This window comes from Malus sylvestris, chromosome 11, assembly GCF_916048215.2.
Source record: "Malus sylvestris chromosome 11, drMalSylv7.2, whole genome shotgun sequence".
Lineage (NCBI taxonomy): Eukaryota > Viridiplantae > Streptophyta > Magnoliopsida > Rosales > Rosaceae > Malus > Malus sylvestris.
This window is the reverse complement of record NC_062270.1, coordinates 967,886-994,699: the sequence shown is the minus strand read 5'-3', so window position 1 is coordinate 994,699 and position 26,814 is coordinate 967,886. Positions and strand designations below refer to the sequence as shown.

The window sequence follows — 26,814 nt, the reverse complement described above, 5'->3', positions numbered from 1 at the left end:
ATAAAAATATATCGTTAAACTTAAAAAAAAAATTATGAAAGCAAGCATAAGTTTGCTTTTTTAAATTACTTGGTAAGTTCCCGGACTTCTGACATTTCTCTCCTTGGCTGTCTATATATCTGCATGCACACCATTTCCTGAGCATTCAAATACTCTTCCATTCAAACCATCAAATCTCACAAACCATATCATCATCAAGTACCTCTACCTCCCGATATATCTCCATCTCTACCTACCTTTGTGCAGAATAAAATGAGTTCTGTTGTTAATACTGCTTGGGATCAGTACTTAAAGCCTTTTCTCCTTGCAGTTACAGTAGCGCCAACCCAACGGCTCAAACTTCGGATAATTGGTCCCATTGATCGAGATCGCGATTCCGATCGTGACCTAGAAGCGGCAAGGCAAGAAGTTGCAGACGGAGGACTAACAATAATTACGACAACAACAACTTAGACTGGGTAACAATAATCGTAGTGTTTTGCTTGACAACCACGATTGAAATATCACTTATGATGAATCCCACATCGGCCATACAAAAAAAAGAAGTAATAATTTAAATATCATAACCCCACTCTAACTAATACCGAGGCATTTTGTGATAAAACTCCACACCACACCTGACGGATTGTGCAGGTGGTAATTACCAAGTTGGGGATAGTATCGGTGTTATTGGAAGTGGGTCGTATGGCCTGTCTCTCTAATAATTCTACAACTTCTTCCCTTCCAAGGTCCCTCCAGCGAGCTCCATCACCCTGTAATCTTCTACTTTCTTGGATTCTCAGTCTTACTTGCCTTCACTTGTATCTTGGTAAGCAAGTTTATTCACTTCAGCTACTATTCCGCTGAAATAACAATGGCCCCAATTTTCCATCAATTTGGTTCTTCATATCCATCTCCATACCATTTCCTCTGTGGTTCAAATGTGTTGCCTTGTCTATCTACGTTGTCACCTTCCTCCTTGTAGTTCTCTGCAATCTTTACTTCAATAAATATTACAAAACTTATGGTTTTAAGTATCCTACCCGCGCCATTGATCCTGCGGCAAAATCATGCGGAGCCAGTGCTAGAATCATTGATGATCAAGCATGCACCAGTAGTATTGAGTGACGTGAAAAAACTATCATGTAACGAGGATGTCTGTGTATATATATGTGTATATATATACACACATATACTGATTAGTGCACTGCAGTACTAGTGGCTTCCTCATATTTGTCGTAGGTTTTTCGAATGTCAACCGTTTATTCTGTTTGGCGTTTAGTTGTCTCAAGCCTCGCACTGATGCTATGTTTCAACAAATCTAGTTACTTAATTTGTTACTGCTATATATTTCTTTTAGTGAAAGTATTTGTGTCCACCATTCGTAAGTGTTTAGAGTTATCGAACTTCTATATTTTTTTTATAAAAAAAAAAAAAAAAAAGTCGTCCAAACAGAGAGAAACGTGGAATACAGCAAACCAACTCGCATCCCTACCATACAAAAACACGTAAGAGAATTCAGTTTTGAAGCCTGCACGCGCCGCCATGGCATACAGCAAACCAACTCGCATGGCTGCAATCTTAGTTGCTCAATATTTGCTTGAGAAATACTAAGAGATTCTCTTCAAAATGAAACTCTCTATGTACTTCCTGTCACTTCATATTTTTTGCACAGAAAATAATGTTAAACTTGAGTCTAACAGAGTCCCAGTAGCATTTCTCATATTGGCTTTTAATACAATATCTTCCAGCAATTAGAATGTACATGGTTCCCAAACTGTCTGTGGTTTATATTTGAATGTACCATCGTTAGTTGTTCAAAAAAAAACGTACCATCTTAAGAGTTATTTTCAAGAACTCTTAAATTTTATTGCAACCTCTTTGAATTCAGGAACTCTTAAATTTTAGTTCGAATGTTTTCTTTATTTTTTATGTTTGTATCAATATTTTCAATTAGTATCAAATAAATCGTTATCATTTCACCTAAAAAAGGTCATTATACGCCAATAATTTTCTAGAGTGGCATTATTATAATAGCATTGTTGTGTATATGTGGACTTTTCCAATTTTCATCTTCTTTAAACAAAATTTTCATAAAAAAATTAGGTAAATTCATAATTATTTGGTTGATATTTACTTTGATAACCAGATAGTTTCCAACTTAATTTTTTTTTTTTAAGTCAACGATCACAGTGAGGATTTTCTACACTATATTTGGATGAGAGAAATAAAATTAGAATTCGGATAAAGTCAGAATTTATAAATTGACATGGACTAATTCCCTTATTTGGATTCATAAACATAGAAATTTAGAGTTTCCGCGTGGAAAAAAAAACTTGGAATTTGGGACCTCCAATTCTCTAGTTTAAATTCCATGTAAATATGTGTCATTTCCTAATTTCTATGATTGAGAGTTTAAAACTAAGAAATTATGTATTCAATTCTATTGTTCTTTTAGGTTAACCAAACAAGAAAATTCACAAATTCTAGAAAATAAAATCTTGTTATTTCAATTTTCGTCAGTTTAAAATCCTTAATAATCTTAAATTTCTTCATCCAAACATAATATTAAAGTAGATCATACTGTGAATTTTGAAATAAATTCCACTAATCTCTAATAACAGATCATCAAGTATATCATGTAATGCTCTTCAAACTATATATTTAGGGATGTGATATCTACACATCCCTTTTTACTTCTCCCACACTTTTTTAGTTTTCGACCGTCGGATCGGATGAATTGAAGAAGATCAATGGACATAAATTAATAAAGGTGTGTGAGAAGTAAAAAGGGTGTGTGGATAGCACACCCCTATCTTTAAATTGCTTCTCTTGGTAGTCAAAAAGTTAACGTATTTATGGGTGTCACAACTTTAAGCCAATTGGGCCTACCTCTCTTCCTTGTCTTTTCCACCTCTCTCCATAATTTTGCAAGTCCATATAAAACAGTTCCATATACAAAACGTCTAGAAGCAAAAAGTCAAAAGCAAAATAACACGATAATGAGACATATAAAAATGTATGTAACTGTAACATAGAAATATAATAAAAATATTACTGAGATTTTTGTGATAAAACTACACATCAAGTAATTAAGTTAGAAATAATATCGATGATAGGATTAATGGTGAATCATGTTGGGCTTAATTTTTTATTTTTTTTAGATTGTAAAGAGCGAATCATTTTAGCTCACTCTAAATCTACAAATTAAATTGAATAATTACTTCCATTTTAATAAAGTAGAGAGTAGAACAATGTGGGGGAGGTTAGGCCATCTCCAATAGATTAGGCCATAGGGCTATGGGCTCTTTTATAGTCCAAAATGAGAAAAAAACTATCTCCAATTGAGGTCCAGGCCAAATGAAAAAGGAGATCCATTGGGCCAAATTCCAGCCCATGGCCATCGGTTTGGGCAATTGAAGCCAGCCAGCTAGCCCGCTGATGGGGTACAACCTGCAGCAACTGATGTCATGTAGTTTTTGGATTATTATTTTTTTTTAAGGATGAAATTTAAAAAAAAAATCTAATTTTTTTTCTATAAATACCTAAACCATTTCTACACCACCATTCCTCACATTATTTTCACCCTTTCATACTATCTTACCTCATTTTATTTCAATTCTTCACATTCTATTCTCTTATTTCTTCCAATAATCTTTCCTTTAATTTTTTCAATAATTTTCAAATGGCCGCATCTTCAACCAAAGGAAAGGCTTGGACCCAATAAGTTGTTGTAATCTTTAATATTTTTGTTAACAAACGATATTATCTAAACTGAGGGGAAAATTATGGGCTTAGCCTCATAATGGGCTTGCAATAGTGTGGTTCAAACTCACATTTGGAGAGAATCGAACCTCATACCTCTCACTTATAAGTGAAGAGGAATACCACTTGTAATCTTTAATATTTAAGTTGTTAAAGTTTTAAGGATTATTTAGATATAGATCATTGCAACTCTTATTTTCTAAATAAAAACCCACCTAAATCTAAACATCCAAATAAAATCTAAATTTGAAAAAGACTGTCAAATAAAAAAGTAATTGACCTATTATTACAAAATATTTACAACTTGTGCCACTGTCACAGCCCGTCCCAGAATTACTAAATACCGAGGACGTGAAATTACAAAAACGCCCTTAAACGGGATTAAGGTGCGTAAATTTGGTATTTGTTTTACACTAAGATCTTAAACTAGGGTTTAGATTTACATTTGTTTGGTCTAATAATTTTGTATTGGACTTAGGTGGGATCCCCACCTCCTGAAATCCTTCCCCAAAACCCGTAGGTTGTCTCTCTCCCTCTTTCTTCCTCATCTCTCCCTCAGAAACACTCTCTCTCTCTTACTCTCGAACTCTCTCAAGCTCTCGGACAAACACCAAGAACAACCACAAACGTGCACCAACGTCCAATCTAAGATCATCTTCGTGATCTTGGGAACTTCACGAGCACGGGGGTATAAGTTTCAGGTAAGTTTCATTTCTGAAATCCTAGTTTCAAAACACCCCGTGTAATGGCACTGTTCACGAACTTAATTTTGGTTGTGTTTTAGGTTAAACAAAGATCACCACGAGTCTTAGGAAGTCCTAAGGAGGCTCGGAGTGCCTCGTTTGAACAAAATGGACGTCGGGATCGTCGGGTTCGAGTTTGGCCGAAATTGAGGAATTTTGGAAGGTATGATCTAGTTGTTTTTAGGCCCTAAAACCCTTCCAACGTGATAGTACTTGTTAAATGCTTCATTTTGGTATAAAATGCGAAGAAATTGGTTGAAAAACGAAGGAGAATAGTAGATTTGAAATTTTTCCAGAAACCGGCGAACAGTCGCCGGCGACCGGTGACTCGCCGGAGAAGACAGGGAATCTTCCGTCAAGTTTGACGGAATATTCCGACGCCGTTAGTTAACTTTAACGGAAACCGTTAGTTTTTAACGGAATATACTAGGATTTGACGGAATATTCTCTAACGCCGTTCACTGTAGCCGTCAGTGTGCATGTCACGTGGCCGCGCGTGGGCCGCGCGTAGGTCCGTGCCACGTCAGGCGCGTGGGGGCGCGTGAGGACTCCAAAAATTATTTTAAAAATTTGGGGATGATCCTGAGGTTGTGTAGGTCACTGTGGTATATTCATATACCCAATTTGAGCATCGTATGAAGAATTAATTACCTAGTTTGGTTTAGGTGCGTTAAATGTGCGTTAAATGATTGTTTTAAGTTATTTCACTTCTAGGTGGAACTTTTAACGAGGACGAGCACATCCAGGGGCGTCAAGGGGGTTACGACCCGGCGACATACCAGTGAGTGGGCATTTGTTTTTATATATACCTATATACTCGATTTCCCCAGAAATCAAATTTAAATGAAAAGTATATTGAAATGAAATGAAATATGATGTGATTGCCATGCATAGAATATTATGGATATTATGAACTGTCGTATGATGCATATATGTATGATGGTGCTGTGGAAGCACAGGTAAGTATTTAATTAATATTATGATGATGATGATGATATATTGAGCTCATATCCTGCACCATGGTTTAGTGCTTATAGTATTCACCGCATCGCACGCTCGCCTTGGATCCAAGTAGATGCTGGTCGTACAGTCCACGCGGAGTGGGTACGACGGGCCAGTCGTAGAGTGTTAGTGAGATTATGACTGGTGGGTGACCTTAGGTTATTGTATACAGATGATTGATGAGAGAAGCACTAGAGCGAATATTACCATGAGTCGTTCAAACTACATTAGGTAGTTCCGACTTATGTGCAGAAGGCCGGACAGGTCACGCGGAGTGACTCCGGCAGAGAGTGAGATTGATAGATGTTGAGCTCTAGGTTCAATCGTTCAGGGCTATTAGAGGGCCTACGATTGATTATTTCTTTTACCTGATTATATTATGTTAATGCATTCATACTAAACTGTTGAAATTGGCATGGTACATTCTTTATTGAATCTGTCATAAGATTGATGATTGAGACAGTTGAGATATATATGCTATATACTATTTTTCTGGGAAAGTATACAGGTTTTCCAAAAAGGGGTTATAATTGTGGATTTATGAAATGATTTGGAAAAGATTGATTTTCGCCCACTCACGTTTTCTGTTTTTCGCCCCTCCAGGTTCTAGTTGATAGTTGAGGCGTTGGTGGCCTACGAGGACTGCTTCGGCGTTCTGACAGACTAAATAAATGTAGGATTCACCCGAGGGTGTTGTAAAATAGTTATGTTCCTACTTGACTGCACCTAGATGCTTATGCTCTGTTTATGTGTGTTTAGTACACTCTTATGCACATAGAATGCTAGGTTGTAAATAACTGCAATTAGTGGTTTTTGTTGACTCGTATTTTATTATTAAATCGTTTCCGCTTGCGTTATGGTTACGTCACACTCACGTGACGGCCAGCACGTCCTAGTCTTCGGGTTAGGGTGTGTCAGTTTGGTATCAGAGCATAGGTTGCAGTCCTGTATAACTAATGAGTTCTTCTATTGATTTTGTTATGTTTTCTGTCAGAATTATGCCGCCTCGTAGAGATCCTCGCCGTGCTGCTGAGCCTAATTTCCCCGATATAACTCAGTTAGGGGCAGCAATGGCTCAAGCTTTTCAGGCTAATATCCGTCCTCCTCAGAGAACGCCCGTAGAGACGATGTATAATCTGAAATTGGAAACCTTTGAGGGAAATGAAGGTTATGAAGGGGCAGAAAAGTGGTTGGATCGAATTGAGCAGACCTTTCAAGTGATGCAAAGTCAGGGAAACCTGCCAGCTAATAGATGGGTGGAGACTACCACCTGGTTTTTGGGCCGTGAGCCAGCTGCGTGGTGGATAAATCAGTCGAGGCACATGGCACCTGAAAGGGCAGCCGAATGGGAGGTATTTAAGGAAAATTTTATGAAGAGATTTGTTCCTCCGGAATATATAGATCGCAAGAAACAGGAATTCACCAGTCTGAAGCAGAGAAATATGTCTGCACATGAGTACTACAGGAAGTTTACTGATTTATCCCGTTATGATTCTGATTTAGCGGGTAATCAAGCAGAAATGCTTCGTCGTTTCAAGCTAGGATCTAAGAAGAAGTACAGAACGTTTGCCAATGCACTTCCCTGTGCCGATTATCATGAGTATTTTGAGATTCTGGTCCGGATGGAAGACTCTGATAATCTTCCGGACAGTGAGGATGAAGAGGATAAGGGTAATGGTCAGAAGAAAAATGAGAAAGGTAAAGGTGTTTCCATTCCAGGACCTCGTCAGACGCAGAATTTCAAGAAAAGTGGAATGAGTTCGAGTTCTTCCAGTGGTGGATTTAGTGCCACAGGTCCGAGGAGAGGAGGTGGTAGGTTTGGTAATGGACCTAGATTTTCTGGTCAGAGAGGCTTTAGTGGTGCTGGTAATTCGGGTTCTCCGTTATGTCGCCGTTGTAATTTCCGACATCATGGGGAATGTAGGAGAAGCAGTGGTGCATGCTTTACATGTGGTCAGACAGGACATAGAGCTATGTATTGTCCCCAGAATCAGCAGAGGCCCCAGCAGCCTGTTATGCCAACATCAGCACCGACTCAACAGAACTTTAATTCAGGCAGTTATGGCCAGGGTGGTCGTGGTGGTGCTTATCACTATCAGGGTGATGCTGCTCCTTATGCTCCGGGACAGTATCACTATTCCCAGGATCCTTATTTTCAGAGTGGATATTCTCAGGATCAGGGAGGTTATACTTCATATCCGTCTATGCCAGCTAGCGGATCTCAGTGGTATCAGGGGGGTCAGCCCCAACAGAGCGGAGTTGCTGCTAGTAGTACAGGGTCGTTTAGGCCGCCTGCCCAGGCAGGTCAAGGACGTACTCACCAGGGACGAGGTAACCAGAGTGGCAGAGGTCGTGGAGGACGACAGCCAGCTCAGGGACGTGTTAACCACATCTCGCTGCAAGATGCTCAGAACCATCCAGACTTGATTATGGGTACGTTGAATATTCTTGGTCATTTTGCTAGAGTCTTGATTGATTGTGGTGCTACACACTCTGTGATTTCTCATACATTTGCTCAAATAACGCAACCTCATCCTTCACCTCTAGGGTTTGATTTAGAGTTTGCTATGCCTAGAGGGGATAAATGTTATGTTGATAGTTTTTACTCTGGGTGTCCAGTGATGGTAGATAATGTCATTATGCCTGCTAATCTTATCCCGTTAGACATCGTGGATTTTGATGTGATTTTAGGGGCGGATTGGTTGCATTATAATCGCGCCCATATAGATTGTTACGGGAAATCAGTTACTTTTCTTCGTCCTGGACTACCCGAGGTTACATTTGTGGGTGAAAGAAGTGGGGTGAGGCATGGTGTTATTTCAGCCATAAGGGCGAAGAAATTGTTATCCAAGGGTTGTCAGGGATACTTGGCACATGTGGTGTTAAATGATGTTGATTCCGGTAGTGTGGAGGAAGTCGGAGTAGTCAGACACTATCCTGATGTATTTCCAGATGATTTACCTGGGTTGCCTCCAGATAGAGATGTGGAATTTTCGATTGAATTGCTTCCAGGTACGAACCCTATCTCTTTGACTCCTTATAGAATGGCACCAGCGGAATTAAGAGAGTTGAAAATTCAATTGCAAGAGTTAATTGATAAAGGTTTCATTCAGCCTAGTTCTTCACCTTGGGGAGCTCCAGTGTTGTTTGTAAGAAAGAAAGATGGAACTTTGAGATTGTGCATTGATTACAGGCAATTGAATCGGGTGACGATTAAAAACCGTTATCCCTTGCCTCGTATAGATGATTTGTTTGATCAGCTCAAAGGTGCCTGTGTGTTTTCTAAGATCGATTTGAGGTCTGGGTATTATCAATTAAAGATTAAAGATGAGGATGTTCATAAAACAGCTTTCAGGACTCGTTATGGGCATTATGAGTTTTTGGTGATGCCATTTGGATTAACGAACGCTCCTGCAGCTTTCATGAGATTGATGAATGAAGTATTCCAGGAATATCTTGACAAGTTTGTTATTGTTTTTATTGATGATATCCTGGTATATTCTAAGTCGAAATCAGACCATATTCGACATCTTAACTTGGTGTTAAGGAAATTGAGGGAACACCGGTTATATGCCAAATTTAGTAAATGTCAATTTTGGCTGGATCAAGTGGCATTTTTGGGACATGTGGTATCAGCTCAGGGAATTCAAGTGGATCCTCAAAAGATAGCAGCAGTGGAAAATTGGGAACAACCTCGAACGGTCACTGAGGTGCGGAGTTTTCTTGGTTTAGCAGGTTATTATAGACGGTTTGTTCAAGACTTTTCTATGATTGCCTTGCCATTAACGAAGTTAACCAGGAAGGATGTTAAGTTTGAATGGGATGAAAGTTGTGAGCAAAGTTTCCAGCAGTTGAAGTATTGCCTTACTCATGCACCTGTGTTAGTACTTCCTGATGATAACGGTAACTTCGAGATCTACAGTGATGCTTCTTTGAATGGTTTGGGTTGTGTTTTGATGCAGCATAGTAGAGTGATTGCCTATGCTTCTAGGCAGTTGAAGACTCATGAAAGAAACTATCCGACTCACGATCTTGAGTTGGCAGCTATTGTGTTTGCTTTGAAGATTTGGAGACATTATCTCTATGGCGAGAAATGTAAGATCTTTACAGATCATAAAAGCCTTCAGTACCTTTTCACTCAGCATGATCTTAATCTTCGTCAGAGAAGATGGTTGGAATTGTTAAGTGATTATGATTGCACGATTGAGTACCATCCGGGTCGTGCAAATGTGGTAGCTGATGCTCTGAGTAGAAAACCTCAAGGGCGACTTAATGCTTTGTATGCCAGTCGTGTTTCTCTTCTGGCAGAGTTGAGATCTACTGGAGTAGAGTTAGAATTGGAAGAGCAAAGTGAAGCTTTTCTTGCCAGTTTTCAAGTCAAGCCAGTTTTAATTGATCGGGTGCTTGCAGCTCAATCGTGGGATGAAGAGATTCAAGAATTGATCAATTTAAGAAATGAAGGGAAGAAGAAAGATCTCAAGATCCGAGGATCAGATGGTATGCTTATGCAAGAGAACAGGATGTATGTGCCTAATAATGAGGAACTGAAGAAAGAAATCTTGGATGAAGCACATTGTTCGGCTTATGCTATGCACCCAGGAGGAACTAAAATGTATCATACCATTCGACCATTCTATTATTGGCCGGGTATGAAGAGGGAGATTGCGGAGTATGTTAGTAGGTGTATTGTTTGCCAGCAGGTTAAGGCTGAAAGAAAGAAGCCGTTTGGGAGATTGCAACCACTTCCCGTTCCCCAGTGGAAATGGGAGAATATAACGATGGATTTTGTGTATAAGCTGCCACGTACACGAAATGGTTTTGATGGCATTTGGGTGGTTGTAGATCGACTTACCAAATCAGCACATTTTATTCCAGTAAGGGAGAAGTATTCTTTAAATAAGTTGGCTCAGTTATTCATATCGAAGGTTGTAAAGTATCATGGTGTCCCAGTGAATATTATTTCTGATCGAGATCCAAGATTTACTTCTAAGTTTTGGATAGCTTTTCAAGAAGCTTTGGGTACTAGATTGCTTTACAGTACAGCTTATCATCCACAGACAGATGGTCAGTCAGAGAGAACTATTCAGACACTCGAGGATATGTTGAGATCCTCTGTGATGCAATTTGGTGATTCTTGGCATGATCGTTTGGATTTGATGGAGTTTGCCTACAATAATAGTTTTCATTCGAGTATTGGAATGTCTCCATTTGAAGCACTTTATGGTAAAGCTTGTCGTACGCCATTATGTTGGTCAGAGGTCGGTGAAAGAATACTTGAAGGGCCAGAGATTGTGGATGAGACTACTCAGAATATTCAGATAATTAAATCTAACCTGAAAGTGGCCCAGGATAGACAAAAGAGCCTAGCGGATCGACATACCACGGACAGAATGTATAATGTGGGCGACTATGTTTTTCTGAAATTATCGCCTTGGAGAGGTGTGGTTCGCTTTGGGAAGAAAGGAAAGCTAAGTCCCAGGTACATTGGACCTTATGAGATCACTGAGAGGATTGGTGAAGTTGCTTACAGGTTGGAGCTACCTCCAGAGTTGTCTAAGGTACATAATGTGTTCCATGTCTCGATGCTTCGGCATTATGTGTCAGATCCTTCACATGTGATTCCTCCTCAACCATTGGAAATTAATCCGGATTTGACGTATGATGAGGAACCAGTGACTATACTGGATTGGAAAGATAAGACTTTGAGGAATAAGACCGTGAGCTTGGTAAAAGTATTGTGGAGAAACCATTCAGCTGAAGAAGCTACATGGGAAACAGAAGAACGAATGAGAGTTATGTATCCGAGGTTATTCTATGACTTTTGATGTTCTGGTTAGTGATTGGAATTTCGGGGACGAAATTCTATAAGGAGGGGAGATTGTCACAGCCCGTCCCAGAATTACTAAATACCGAGGACGTGAAATTACAAAAACGCCCTTAAACGGGATTAAGGTGCGTAAATTTGGTATTTGTTTTACACTAAGATCTTAAACTAGGGTTTAGATTTACATTTGTTTGGTCTAATAATTTTGTATTGGACTTAGGTGGGATCCCCACCTCCTGAAATCCTTCCCCAAAACCCGTAGGTTGTCTCTCTCCCTCTTTCTTCCTCATCTCTCCCTCAGAAACACTCTCTCTCTCTTACTCTCGAACTCTCTCAAGCTCTCGGACAAACACCAAGAACAACCACAAACGTGCACCAACGTCCAATCTAAGATCATCTTCGTGATCTTGGGAACTTCACGAGCACGGGGGTATAAGTTTCAGGTAAGTTTCATTTCTGAAATCCTAGTTTCAAAACACCCCGTGTAATGGCACTGTTCACGAACTTAATTTTGGTTGTGTTTTAGGTTAAACAAAGATCACCACGAGTCTTAGGAAGTCCTAAGGAGGCTCGGAGTGCCTCGTTTGAACAAAATGGACGTCGGGATCGTCGGGTTCGAGTTTGGCCGAAATTGAGGAATTTTGGAAGGTATGATCTAGTTGTTTTTAGGCCCTAAAACCCTTCCAACGTGATAGTACTTGTTAAATGCTTCATTTTGGTATAAAATGCGAAGAAATTGGTTGAAAAACGAAGGAGAATAGTAGATTTGAAATTTTTCCAGAAACCGGCGAACAGTCGCCGGCGACCGGTGACTCGCCGGAGAAGACAGGGAATCTTCCGTCAAGTTTGACGGAATATTCCGACGCCGTTAGTTAACTTTAACGGAAACCGTTAGTTTTTAACGGAATATACTAGGATTTGACGGAATATTCTCTAACGCCGTTCACTGTAGCCGTCAGTGTGCATGTCACGTGGCCGCGCGTGGGCCGCGCGTAGGTCCGTGCCATGTCAGGCGCGTGGGGGCGCGTGAGGACTCCAAAAATTATTTTAAAAATTTGGGGATGATCCTGAGGTTGTGTAGGTCACTGTGGTATATTCATATACCCAATTTGAGCATCGTATGAAGAATTAATTACCTAGTTTGGTTTAGGTGCGTTAAATGTGCGTTAAATGATTGTTTTAAGTTATTTCACTTCTAGGTGGAACTTTTAACGAGGACGAGCACATCCAGGGGCGTCAAGGGGGTTACGACCCGGCGACATACCAGTGAGTGGGCATTTGTTTTTATATATACCTATATACTCGATTTCCCCAGAAATCAAATTTAAATGAAAAGTATATTGAAATGAAATGAAATATGATGTGATTGCCATGCATAGAATATTATGGATATTATGAACTGTCGTATGATGCATATATGTATGATGGTGCTGTGGAAGCACAGGTAAGTATTTAATTAATATTATGATGATGATGATGATATATTGAGCTCATATCCTGCACCATGGTTTAGTGCTTATAGTATTCACCGCATCGCACGCTCGCCTTGGATCCAAGTAGATGCTGGTCGTACAGTCCACGCGGAGTGGGTACGACGGGCCAGTCGTAGAGTGTTAGTGAGATTATGACTGGTGGGTGACCTTAGGTTATTGTATACAGATGATTGATGAGAGAAGCACTAGAGCGAATATTACCATGAGTCGTTCAAACTACATTAGGTAGTTCCGACTTATGTGCAGAAGGCCGGACAGGTCACGCGGAGTGACTCCGGCAGAGAGTGAGATTGATATATGTTGAGCTCTAGGTTCAATCGTTCAGGGCTATTAGAGGGCCTACGATTGATTATTTCTTTTACCTGATTATATTATGTTAATGCATTCATACTAAACTGTTGAAATTGGCATGGTACATTCTTTATTGAATCTGTCATAAGATTGATGATTGAGACAGTTGAGATATATATGCTATATACTATTTTTCTGGGAAAGTATACAGGTTTTCCAAAAAGGGGTTATAATTGTGGATTTATGAAATGATTTGGAAAAGATTGATTTTCGCCCACTCACGTTTTCTGTTTTTCGCCCCTCCAGGTTCTAGTTGATAGTTGAGGCGTTGGTGGCCTACGAGGACTGCTTCGGCGTTCTGACAGACTAAATAAATGTAGGATTCACCCGAGGGTGTTGTAAAATAGTTATGTTCCTACTTGACTGCACCTAGATGCTTATGCTCTGTTTATGTGTGTTTAGTACACTCTTATGCACATAGAATGCTAGGTTGTAAATAACTGCAATTAGTGGTTTTTGTTGACTCGTATTTTATTATTAAATCGTTTCCGCTTGCGTTATGGTTACGTCACACTCACGTGACGGCCAGCACGTCCTAGTCTTCGGGTTAGGGTGTGTCAGCCACAATATTCAAATCAAATCAATATTATTATTACTTACCTTAATTATAATGAACAAATAATTATTGCACATATTATTACCTGTCACATCCCGGCTCGGGCCCCCACCACATCCCGGGCTCGACTCTACCGTAACACGATATTGTTTGCTTTGAGCCCCGACCACGCCCTCACGGTTTTGTGACTAGGCCCAGGCGGGGATGTGACATTACCCCTAACAAATATATATAACTTTTAAACGTATGTATATTTTTAGCAGTATTGTATACTTTTGAACGTGTGTGCATATATATATGTAATCTACCTATACAACTGTACGTTCAAAAGTATATTTAAAATGTCATAATCTTTGATATTTAAGTTGTTGTAGTTTTAATTTTAAGATGTTGTATTTCAGTTAAGTTGTATTTCAATTAAAGTGTGATCATAGAATTAATGTCTAAGTTGTTAACATGCAAGTCAAATTAACCAATTACATCTTGACACGTGTCACTTAAAAATCATATCTGAAAAATTATTAAGAACAAACTTAATATGGAAGTTTAATTCAATTAACCAATAAAGTTAAAGAACAAAGTTAAAAATAATAAATTAATGAGGGGGCAAAAAATAGACACTATTCATTAAAAAAATAATTTCTTACATTACTATAATCTGAACGAAAACTAAATATAACCCTTTCAATTGAAGATGGTCTTAGCTCGTTTGCTTTCCTACTTGGCCCAGCAGGCTACTCCTTTGCAGCAGAATCATTGATCTCTTTTGGTACAAAAATGATTCTTTGGGACGTCAGGGTGTGTGCTAACCTACACGATGCCCTCTTTCGATATAGATATGTAATATATGCATTGGGGCAGCTATGATTACGTCCATATGATTGCGTTAATATGATTGCGTCAATATGGTTGCGTCACCTATCATTGATCAATATGGATTGCGTCCATATGATTGCGTCACTATGATTGCGCTAATATGATTGCGTCAATATGGTTGCGTCACCTATCATTGATCAATATGGATTATTGAGCAACATGCATAGCAGCATAAGGAGCCCGTAGTTGAAAACCTTATAAAGAAAATGTTATAATAGTTGCATTCAGACCCCTCACTACAAGAAAATATGGTAATTGCGACACTTTTTTTACGACGCGTGATGCAGCCGTCGCAATAACTATTAAATTTCATTATTTTATGCGCGCTAAACTTTGGCGCTCTGTTGTTTGCGACAGGAATAAGTTCCGTCGCACACACCTCTGTTGTGAATAAGTAGAAGAAAAAAAAACACAACTGCACGCTCTCATCTCCTTCTCGCTCTCCGCCTCTCTCGTTCTCGTTCTCCGCCTATCTCCCTCTCTTCAAAGCATAGATCCTTCTTTGCCACTCTTGCCACAACCACTGATGCTGAGACACAATTGAACCAGGTAAGGATTTATGTTTCTTGTTCCTCTCTTAAATCTCCCCTTTCCCTAACCCTAATATTTTTTGTCATCTCTTAGTTTTTTCTTTTTGCCGCTAGAAATTCGAATTCAACCTCATCCCTTCTGATTCGGTAATATTATTTGAGGAATTATCTTCTAATTTGTTTTTTCTTGGTGTTGTTTCGTCATTTTTTTTCCGCAAATTCCAGTCTTATCTATTCTCCATTAGTTCTCCCATTGTTTAGGGTTTCTTTTTGTCATTTCTATGTTCAATTTCATCACTAATTGCTTATATTGTTGGAGGATTTTTTGTAATTGGAGCTAGTCAAAGAAGTATGCTAGCTTGGTTTTGTTTATTTATTCTTTATTGGCACTGGTGACTCGGTCAGCAAGAGAAGCAGAAATTTGGTGGTGGATTAATTGGAGAAGGATGAGGAAGAAAGCATTGATGAATGCAGAGATAATGGCGGTGCTTTTGTGAAGAAGCACGGGGTGGTCAGAAAAAGGTGAGATTTGTAGGGGAAAAGGGAAGAACTGTTTGGAAAGGAATGGTGAATGATGAGTAGAAATCAGAGCAAGGCGGAGGAGAAAATGGAAAGCGAGCCTCTAAGAAAAGTGAGAATGGGGTGTAGTTTAAAGGTAGAAGATGAAGTGAGGCATTTTGATGACATCGATACAGAGAAAGGTTTGCGAAGAAGCAAGAAAGTGGGTTATTTTCTTGGGGCCATAAAGGATCATACGAAGCAGGAAGAAAGAAATGTAAATAAGCAGTCCAAGAAAGTAAGTAATTTGTAAATTCTATGTTTATGTCATTTGTTGTCAATGTTGTGATTTACTCGTTTATGTTAATAAGTTACAACTTAAGTTAGCATCTGAAAGATTACCCAACTGTTTGAACAATCTCTAATTGAAATGTAATGCTTTATTTTACAAGTGCTATTTTTTCATGAACCTATTATATGTAAAAACATCCCTGGAATAGTTCCTGGTAATGGCTCGAAGTCATTTCTAATCTTGAATGTAAGTAAAATGATGTGGGAAGTGCTCAATACGTGTCCAATTTACAGGTTGGAAGAAAGCCATATGTATTCCTAGGCATGCCTTTGGCGATCAGTATCGAGCCTGATACAGTTGTCAAAGGGCCATGAAAACTTGAAATGGTTTTTAGTAAGTTAATCTCAACATTCTAGATCATATGATTGTGCTGGTGAAGTAATTTCCCCTTGAATATGGTTTTCTGCTTCGCATCTATCTGTTTGTAATGCTAAGTCCCAGAAGGAGTCTCCCCTGTTGCACTTGATGTCTACAATTTCAAGTGGTGTGGCCCTTTCTGTGTATAAATGCTGATGAGGTTTGTGTTACCACAGTGGGCATCGCATACCTTTTTGTTCATTTAGGCAAATGTGCCGATAAACTTTACTAACAAAACCTTGGTTTTTTGGTAGGCTATTCCAGAGTTTGCCGACTTGTCAATGTCGTTGGCTCTTTCCAAGAAGTGGCCACTATACTTAAGCACCAAAAACACTATTATGAAGAAATAGTGAAGTACGATGGCAGGTAAATTTACCTTTGTTGGAAGAATTATTCAACATTCAACTATCAATTCTATATCACTTAGTTCTATAAGGAAATTATTACAAATGTTGAGTTATTTGACTGCCCCAGGTTTAAGGACATATTTGAGGAGGTTTAGGACGAGAGGTGGAAGCATAAGTTTGAAGACAATTCTACATGGTTTGTATTATCATGAGGACCTTGACGTTGGAATATAGAACCTATTAACGTTTTGATCATGTATATATGTTTCATTACTGTAAGTGAAATACATTCTTTGATATCTAAGTGTTTCTCATTTTGTGAATTATGAATTTTATCAGTTTGGATTTTATTTTAGTTTGAAATATGTAGTAACATTTCACATGAAACAATAATGTGATTGTGGCGTCCCATTTGACGCCTAATATATTTTTTTATACCTGGTGCCAATTATTTGCGACGCATTACTTGTTGTCGCAAACCCCGTAGCAAATAGTATTTGCAACGCGCTAAAAACGTCGCATATAATTGACCAACATTTACGACGCCTATGTATTGCGACGCGTCATTGGCCGTCGCAAGCTCGTCGTAAAAGGCTTGTTGCAACGCTTTTTGCTGTTTTTGCGACACGTTTTGACTGTCCCAAAAGGGCTTTTTTTTTGTAGTGCCTACTATTGTGATTCAGCTTTGTCCCGTTCAATTCTTAAAAAATACCATTTGAAAATATTGTTTTCTCAGCTAAAAGGAGAACGGCTGTGAGGTCCGAGAATCTTTGATTGTTCTGTTTTCTGTATTGCTGTTTGAGCACAATGTTTGAGGCGTTAAAGTTGGAATAGGTCTTCTTTAGCAGCTCGGAATCGGTGAGTTCCTGACCACATAACTTCAAAATCGACCAAATTCGGAATCTTTCAGAGACATACTCATCGACAGGCTTAAAGTACTAAAAGCGGGCATTGTGCCAATCGTTCTTGAGGCAGAAACTCAGTAGGGTTTTCCATAAAGACTTCAGGTCCTCCTTAGCCAGAAATTCAGTGTGCATGACTTCCGTTGTGGGAACCCAATTCGCGATAAGTGGTGGTTGAGGACAAACTCGAGCAACTTGCAAAACAGTAAACAACCATGAGCAAGAAGCAATGGGCAAGAAAATTGAAGCGTTTAGATTGCATTACCATAGATGAACCCTAGATGGATGTATTTATACCGTGGGGGAGATACCCTTTTAGGATAAAATCCTCGTCCTAAACCGGGAGAATCCTTGACGATATCTAGAAATAGATATTGCACCCTCTTAGGAGTTGTGATTACTTGCGGCACACGCCTATTCCTAAATTGTAGGAACTCCAAGACTTATAAGATTTGATTGTATCTATATCCATCAGATCGCGTGTCGTGTCAAACAAAGTGATGGTGGCACCATTGCTTTGTTTGATATAGCTCCGACCGGAGCTGGTGAGTCCATGATCGAACTTTTGATATAACTGTATTCAGATCAACCTTACTCCAGCTCTGGAAAATCATGGTCCCATAATTGCCCCTAACCATTCATCTAAGAGGCAACTTTTTCCCCTTGAGGATGAATTGTTATCCAAAGACCATGCATTTCGAAGTAAGCTGGAATACATACGGTTTAGTCTTTAGTTTCTTGTCCACTGGTATGACTCCTTGTGATGTAGTAGAGATACTTTAGATTCAAACGTGCGATCTCGAATGTTATGCCATAAAGTCTACAATGATGGAACTTTGTGTTTATTGTGTGTACTTTGAAAAACAAGAAATTACCTTTGATACTCTTTACTAATGTTTAACCATGAGATTCGTTGATCTAAAAAGAGTCGGTTTGCATTTAGCTAGAATATACTGCTAAGCATATTTTACTCAAATAATTAAGACTGTTAGAGTAAAACACTTGGAACCTTTCATCCTTGGCTTCAATTCATCAATCTTTCCAAAGTAAGCCAACTTCGAAGTAATGAGTACTGAGGCGAAACACAGATAAGTTTGTGGGCCCATGACAAAGCTCAAGAGCCTCGCTCGGTGACGTTGATTCGGAAAAATGTCACCTCCCAAACTTAGTGTTTATAAAGATTCCCATCGCGATATCCAGAGCACCACCTCACTCATGTACTAAGTATTAAATATTAAACCCATAGAAAACCTTTTGCCCCAGAGGTAATGCACTGAACGAATTAAGGATGAGCAAGTGTCGAATCATACCCGGAAAGGCCTCCACAGTTTAATGTCAGTTTAATATGTTTTAGTTGTCTTGTTTGTTGATTTCGTTTGTTCTTTCACCTTGCCCTTATTCTAGGTCAAAGGATTTTAAAATTGCAATGTGTAACCATGAAGGGATTTCCTGCTCAATCTGGATTGTTGATTTATCTTTAGTGAATCTTAAACGAAAGTTCGTTAAGGACTTGGTCGTTTGCATGTGGGTGGAAAACACATTTTGAATCCTTTTGCCAGGCCATATGTGACACGCCTCGATCCCGATATTCCACGAACACCAGGATAGGCATGTGCTGGCCGACACCCAAGGGTGACTAAAGCCATTTATTGAATACAAATGCTGTGAATTGGGAATAAATAAGACTTATAAATTTAAATATAATGAATATGCAATAAAGGAACATGTTCAGAGCACACAACTAACAACAACACTAAAAGAATTAATATAAAAATTGAATGAACAAGGAATGGGTCATACACAGAGAGGACACAAAGATGCCGATGCGGAAGTGCCTTGACGCTGTGATTGTAAACCTCGATTATAAGTCTTGAGGGGGCGTAAAACAAACATGAGTGGACCAGAGTTTATATATATATATATATATATATATATATATATATATATATATATATAAACAGTTATCAACAACATACTATCCCTCGAAGTTTTATGAAAACTAATAGCATAATATGTAGTAGGTTTTCCGAAAACCCTAGCATACCATAAAACATTCATATAAAACAGATCTCGTATATAGTGTGCTAACTAGTGGTATCAGTATCGCTCGAAAACATATAGAACTCTTCCTTCATAACACTTCTTTCACAAATAGCAATTGCCCGCATGCTCCTACAACACCCAACCCGAAGGTCAATATAAGTATCAATCGTCCGTAGCCTCCTACAACACCCAACCTGAAGGTCAATATAAGTATCATCGCTTGTAGGCTCCTACAGCACCCAACCCAAAGGTCAATAATAGGGACCACTAGATACGCACAAAACCACTGAAAATAAGCTTTCTAAACATAGGTACATATATCTCAAAAACATCTTTATAGTATACAGTCATCCATCATCTATACTATAAAGAAGTGTATAAAAACATGTTCTAAATAGTATATCGTCATCCATCAGATATCCAACAAAGAACATGGGTTCGATAGAAAATATGATATTCCAAAATATTCTAAGTATAGTATGATAATCAATTTCTCATAAAACATTTCACAAAATGTATTCAGTAAATCATGTTTTTCATGTATGCATTTCTACTAATAAAACATGCAATTTAGAAGGGGTCCACTCACAGTACTTCGCCTCGAAAAGCCGTGCCACTAGCGAAGACGGATTCGCTACAATAATTACACCTAAGCACACAAAGGGTAAAATTAGTCAAACTCCACTCAAACGATTTGATTTGGGAAAACAGACGTCAAATTTAAAAAGGGTTTTAGGGCTGGGTTAGTGACGGGCCTGGTTAGACTAAGGTTTTGGGTTTGGGTTTAAGGGGGGTCACGGATTGGGCCTAATAGGGTGTTAGGTTAGACATGGGTTAGGGTTTAAGTAAATGGGTTGGGGTTTCACGGGCCTAAGGTCCGATTCTAATTGGCCCAAAGGCCTAAATAACAAGGGGTTTGGATTTGGCCGCCCTAGGGTTTGGGCCTGGGGTTCGACCGGTTTCAACAAAAAAGAACGCCGGAGTTTGGGAAGCTCCGGCCAACCTCGATTCTAACATTAACAACAATGACTTAACTATGAAAATGAAGCTACGGGGCTGAGGAGGAGAATTATACCACTTTGACTTACGGTCATGGTCGGGAGGTGATCGGAAAAACCTCTGCAAGTCACAGCACCTTGAATAGATTCCCCGAGTGTTTCTTCGTGGCTTCGTTGTCCAAGAACATAAACATACGATAAAAAATGTATCATGGGAACCAAGGGGAGATATTTAAAAGGTTTTCGAAGCTCACCTACATCAGAGTAAGTCGGGAAGATAGTGAATAGTAGACTCCGTCACTATCGAGCTTCAAGGTCCTTAGTCCGGGGTTAGTGGTAGCATAGTCCGAGCGGTTGTAGAGAAGGGGGCTCGGGGAAGAGAGAAGAGCGAGACGGAGAGGTCTGCGAGGAAAAGAGCTCGGGGGAGAGAGATGTGAAAGAATAGAGAGATGAAAGAAGTTACGGGGAAGGGAGAGGAAGAGGAGAATGGTCGGGGGACAAAAGTTCCAAGGTGGGCCCCACGTGGCTCACCAACCAATCCCATAAAACAATTTTTTTTTAAATAGGGGTGGGGTTTTACACTATGCGTCGAACTTGAGCGTTTTCGATCGGACTACACTTAGTTGGCTTAGTTGGGGCATTTCCGTGTATTAGAGTCTGTTGGAATAAAATTCCTCTTAAGAATTTCCTTGTCTGTATGCCTCATTCAAACCTGCTTAACATATGGTGTTGCAAAATATACTTGGCTTAATATGCAGGTCTGGGATAGAAGTAGTCATACTCAGGGTTGGAATTCAGAGCCACCCTCAGATGATTTTCGGATCACCCTTTCAACTATTACCTCAAATACGTAGAGCCCAGGTTTAAATGTTATAACGCACAACCTGTATGGTTGTATAATTTTTTAGAATGTCGGATGGTGCACTGAACTTCCGGGTCAGGGCGCCATGTGCCTGTACCCGTAGCCAGATAATTATAAATGCGCTTATTATGGCTCAAGCCTTTCAAGCTGCTAACCGTACAATACAGGATGGGCTTAACGGAGACTCCTCTGACTACTTGAATTTTTTAAATTACAGCCATGCAAAGTTTCAAAGTTCTTCATAATTATGGAATTTAGGGTATTCCATGCACTGTGATGAATTGTGTAAGAAGGAACACAAAATAGGGTGCGGGGATATGAAAAGATCATTCTTAGCTTTGGGTCTTCTGTCCTGGACATGCATTTAATTGTGTATAGAATAAAAAAAGTAATTATCTATTGGAACGATACCATGGTTTAGACCAAGGTTGTTTACCTGTCGGATGGGTCTTCTTCATGTGTGGGAATCATTTGGATTCATGAAATTTTCTTATTACTCCATATAGTATGTATGCTCTTTGTTTTGGGACCATGATTTTCGAGGGTCGAAGTAAGGCTGATTCGAATGTTGTTTCCTTATAATGGAGTTGTATTAAACGAAATAGGATGCCACCATCACTCTACTCCGGGGCACTAGGCGAAGTCCTAGAGACTCCATTGGATGACAATGCTTGTTCTGCAAGATACGCGATCTGATCCAGATGTAGACACAATCAAACAAAATCATGGCAACCAGTTCATTTACCGAACCTGCTCAACCCGCCATTTTAGATAACCCCGAACCCCCTATGGTCAGGGTTCGCAACAAAGGTAAAGAAGAAGCCTTTCTTGCATGCCGCAACCATTTCTCAATGGGTGTCGTGTATGGTGGAAAGATACCGATGATGTGACCGAAAACTTCCCCTCGATGTGGGGTTGAGATTCCCCTTATTGTCGTTATGGAAGGAGATTCTCACGCATTTCTAAATTGGTCTATGTAATCTCATTCCTTTTTCTATCCATATTATCTCAAGCTTCGAACGTTTGAACGAGTGGTATCATGCTAGACTGGGTTTATCTGAATTTTGCGTTCACTACTCATTCTGGAGAAACGCTAAAACTCGCTACTTCTTTCAATCTCGCTCTACACTCCGGTGGCCCGCTTATATCATCAATCACCTGGTTAGGACAATGATTGGCAAATGAACATTCTCCTAGTAGAAGAAAACTATGAGGGTGATATATCCGAACCGACATTTGTCTATAAGCTTGGAAAGAACATCAATTTCAGAGTAGATGATCAAAATCTTAGTCAGAGTCGCCCTGAACTCATTAATAGGGCCTTCAATATCATTCTTACAGAGCTTTGGAGCTGGAAATGGCTCAATGCACCATAGAGAAAGAGGGAGAGAACACATAGGAGAGACGACATCATCGACCTTTATTTTAACCATCATATCCCTAACCCCTTGTGGGTTGCAACCCAAGATGCATTGAAGCCTCCAAAACATTTTAAGGGTGCCCTAGGACGGAGAAGAAAAAAAGGAAATGAGAAACTAAGGAGGTGGCTACGATAACGATTCCAGCCAAAGCATCTAAGAAGAAGACCAGGTTGGCAAGCGCTCCCGGAGCCTATCTAGATAAAGTTCCAGAAATTGTTGACCTTGTTTGTTCGCCGAAGAGAATTTGCACCAAGCCCCTGCCATACATGGAGAAAGAGGCAAGTCTATCCTTATGAAGGGGCCGGCATTGGAGCAAGGGTTATTGAGGAAGCAACCGCAACCATCTGCACTTCCGTCTTTTAGTTTTACGGCTACCCCTTCTGGTAGTCAAGTTCTAGTTGAGGATTCGAACAACCAGGTGCCTGATGAGAGTCACATATTCTTCTTGATATTAGTGAAATAGTATTTATCTTGGTGCCCTGTTTAGTGATTCAGCTTGTCGTTGGGTTAGAACCGCTCCCCTAGATGCAAGTGGTCTCTATGACGCAAAACATGCTCGAGCTTTGATTTGCTCGGCTATTGCTTATGTTGATTCTAGGGGAATTATGATTGCAGATGACCGTAGGAAGAAGTGCTACCAAAATAGATATGCGGTTAGCATTCTCAATTTTCCATACTGCTAGTTGTTTTTGTATTTCTTTTTTCTTATCATTACCCTTGTGTACCTTTCCTCATGCAAACACCTGGACTGATACTTTGATTTGGGCCCAAGCAGATGAGAATTCCAAACTTAAGGTTGCTTATAAGAGTGAATTGAGTGGCAAGATCAAAGTTGAGTGAGATCTGTAGGAGATGAGTGCTAGGCATAAGGCACTACTGGACGTGGAGTGGACTTAAAATGCTGAGGAGGAAGCCTTGAAAATGCGTTTGGAAGAGGTAAAAAGGTTATTGGCTTTGGAGCGGAGTTCATGGGATTCTGACAGGTCTATTCTCTAATTGGACTTAGATGCAGCCTGAGATGAAGTGTGTTGGGCTGAGAAAATCCAAGCAGAGTCTTCTCAATAGAATGAGGAAGATATCGCGAAGCTTCGACGACAAATCAAGATAACATCACCCAAGAATACAACCAGAGTTACCTTGATGGCTATGCGGGTTAGGATCACCGTGACCAGTAGGGCATTGCTCGCTTGTTGAAGGAAATACGGGATGTTGGTTTACCGGTGCCTTCTTCGCTTGTGGTTGATGCGTCGATGCTTGCCTTATCAGAGCAAAGTGAGTTTTTTTCCAAGTCTGAAGGGTTGATGAAGAAGAATAGTACTACTACCATTAACATTCCTACTGTCAATTCCCTCCAGTTAATCCTGAGAATGTAGCGAATTCCGATGGTGCGAAGAGTTGTTTTCTTCATGCTTTGCTAGGCCAGAATGACGGCCAATCATCGAACATCTTGCCTATGTCCGGGTTTTAAATTCCTTTAACTTTATTTGAGAGTCTTTTCCCCTGTTTAGCGTATGTCTCTGTTGTTGTTTCTACCATTTCGGGTTTCGCATGGATAGACTTGTCTCTAATTAAGCTAATTTTCTAGAATAAGCTAACTTTGGAATGATAGGAAACAAGGCGGAACATGGGTGAGTTTGTGGGCTCGGGATATAGCACAATAGCCCCCCTGATGATGTTCATTCGAAAAAAGATTATCTCCCAAACTCGGTGTTTGTAGGGTACCCATCGCGATATCTGGAGTACCACCTTACTCTGATATTAGGTATTGAAACCATGGAGAACCCATTTCCTTGCCCCTGCATTTTTCGCTAGATCAGAGATGATGGTATTTTGTTTATTAGGAATGTCATCCCATTTATTTGTCCATCTCATTCCCTTTATGGGGGTTCTTCAAATCTTTTGCAACATGATGTTTGAGGAGCGTATGTTCTTCAACTTGTGTTGCGTGTCTGTCTCTAGCGAATCTTAAATGAAAGTTCTTTGAAGACGTAGTCTTCTGCTTGTGGGTTGGAAACATTTTTTGAATCCTTTTGTTAGACCCTATGCGTTAGACTTGAGTATTTCCAATTGAGCTCCGTTGTAATAAAATTCCTCCTAGGGATTACCTAGTATGGATGCCCCATTCGGACCTGCTAACACTTGGTATTGCAGAACTTACTTGACTTAGTAAGTTGGTTTGGGATATAAGTAATCGTACTCGGGGTCAAAGTTCAGAGCCACCCTCAGATGAGTTCCGAATCACCCTTTCGACTATTCCCTTGAATACCATAGAGCCCCGGTTTGAATGCCAAACCCACAACCTTGTTGGTTGTATAAACTTTCCGGAGGCTAAATGGTGCATTAGACTTTTGGGTCAAGGTGCCATGTGCCCGTGCCCGTAGCCTGCCAATCGTTACCGCGCTTATTACAGTTCAAGTCTCCTAAGCTGTTAATCGTTCCAGACAGATTGGGCTAAAGGATGCTCCTATGACAGTGTAATTTTGAACTTTTGTAGACTTGCATTCGTGCGAAGTTAAATGTTGGTTTTTTTGCTAGTCGTCGATCTTCGTTACCAGTATGCTTGTCCGATCGATCTTTCTCTTTGGGTTCGGCTGAATTTCCTTCTTTGCCTTATCCTTGACAAATTCCCAGAAGTGCCCATGGTCCAGCAGTTCTTTGATGTGATCCTTTAGCACTCGACAACCTCTGGTGGCGTGGCCAATGCTTTTGTGGACAGAGCAGTATTCACTTGGATTTTTCTTAGCCAGATGTTCCGAGAGTGGTTTTGGGCGCCGGAACCACCTTTATATAGTGGTGAGGCAGCTATCCTGGCAAATTACACAACTACTCCTAATTTAATAGGGAGAATCAACTGCCTAATCAATTGAGAAATGAATGATCTATTCATTTGAAGAATCAATGGCTTAACGGTTCCAATAGTTACACCAAATTAGTGGACGAACATAAATGTCGTGCAACACTATATTTACTTTCCAGTTTTCTTTTTTTTTTTACCAAAACATGAGTGAGAAGCCAAATTGGCCGATCGGGTTGTTTTGCTTAAGTGTTGAGTGCGTGTTACTCATGACTCGGTCACAAAAAAATGAGATGGCGGTGCTCCAAATGTGGAAGAAGATTCATACCCAATTTATTGAGCAGATTCAAGGCACATCCCGAAATGCGTATAAAAAAATACGTGAATAGGAATCGCGCTTACCCAAAGGGTGAAGTTGCACAAAAACAAGTACTATTTTGAGTGAATAATAAAGCCAATTTAAATGCCATTGCTCTTGTCCTTCTAAACTAGATGAAAGTTCTCAAACCCAAACAAATAAACAAACAAAAACAAAACAAAAAAAAAAAAAAAAAAAACAGGTGGAAATATTCTCCCCATTCACAATTCAACTTTGTCCCGTTCAATTCTTATAATATTGTCCCAGGAAACCTCAGTTTGTTTAGGTAAGTTGAGCTACCTTCCGCCGGTTTTCAATGGTTTCCATTTGGTTTCCTTCCCCTCCATATTAAATTACCAGGAAGTTCCTCCCGTGGAAAAATGTACGGACCTCGCCGCACTTAGTCTGATAGCCGAGTCCAGCTGTTTCTCTTTCATTCTTCCCTCCTGTTACGTATAAATATAACCATCATCAACTATCTCTGGAATATTTGATCTCTATATAATCTATTACGACACCTAAGATAACAGTCCTTTGAACGGCAACATGAGGTCGTCACCAAAAATTGTCACCAAAGATTGCCTTTTGACGCTAAACCCTACATGAATATACGACCACGAGTCACTGATCATTTGATTGTGTAATTAAGTAAAAATATTCGTAAAGTTCAACGGGCCACAACACCAAGAAAAAAAAATCTTTTCTTATTAATAATGAGTAAAAAGAAAGAGACAGTAAAGAACTCGCAATTTAATTTGGGTAT

The 26,814-nt window shown here is 39.7% G+C and overlaps 1 protein-coding gene and 1 long non-coding RNA gene across 5 annotated transcripts in view; both read left to right on the top strand.

Moving 5' to 3' along the window:
* Nucleotides 1-26,814, top strand: part of LOC126588443 (DNA (cytosine-5)-methyltransferase CMT3-like) — a 119,508-nt gene that overhangs the window by 18,087 nt on the left and 74,607 nt on the right. The window lies entirely within an intron of this gene.
* Nucleotides 14,842-16,996, top strand: LOC126588469 (uncharacterized). Of its 3 annotated transcripts, none has more exons than XR_007611465.1 (4): nt 14,842-15,138; nt 15,525-16,486; nt 16,581-16,692; nt 16,801-16,996. It is a non-coding gene; the product is annotated as an uncharacterized LOC126588469 (long non-coding RNA). The 3 variants fall into 3 exon arrangements; XR_007611466.1 differs by having other exon boundaries at nt 14,851-15,138; nt 15,461-15,915; XR_007611464.1 differs by having other exon boundaries at nt 14,854-15,138; nt 15,525-15,915.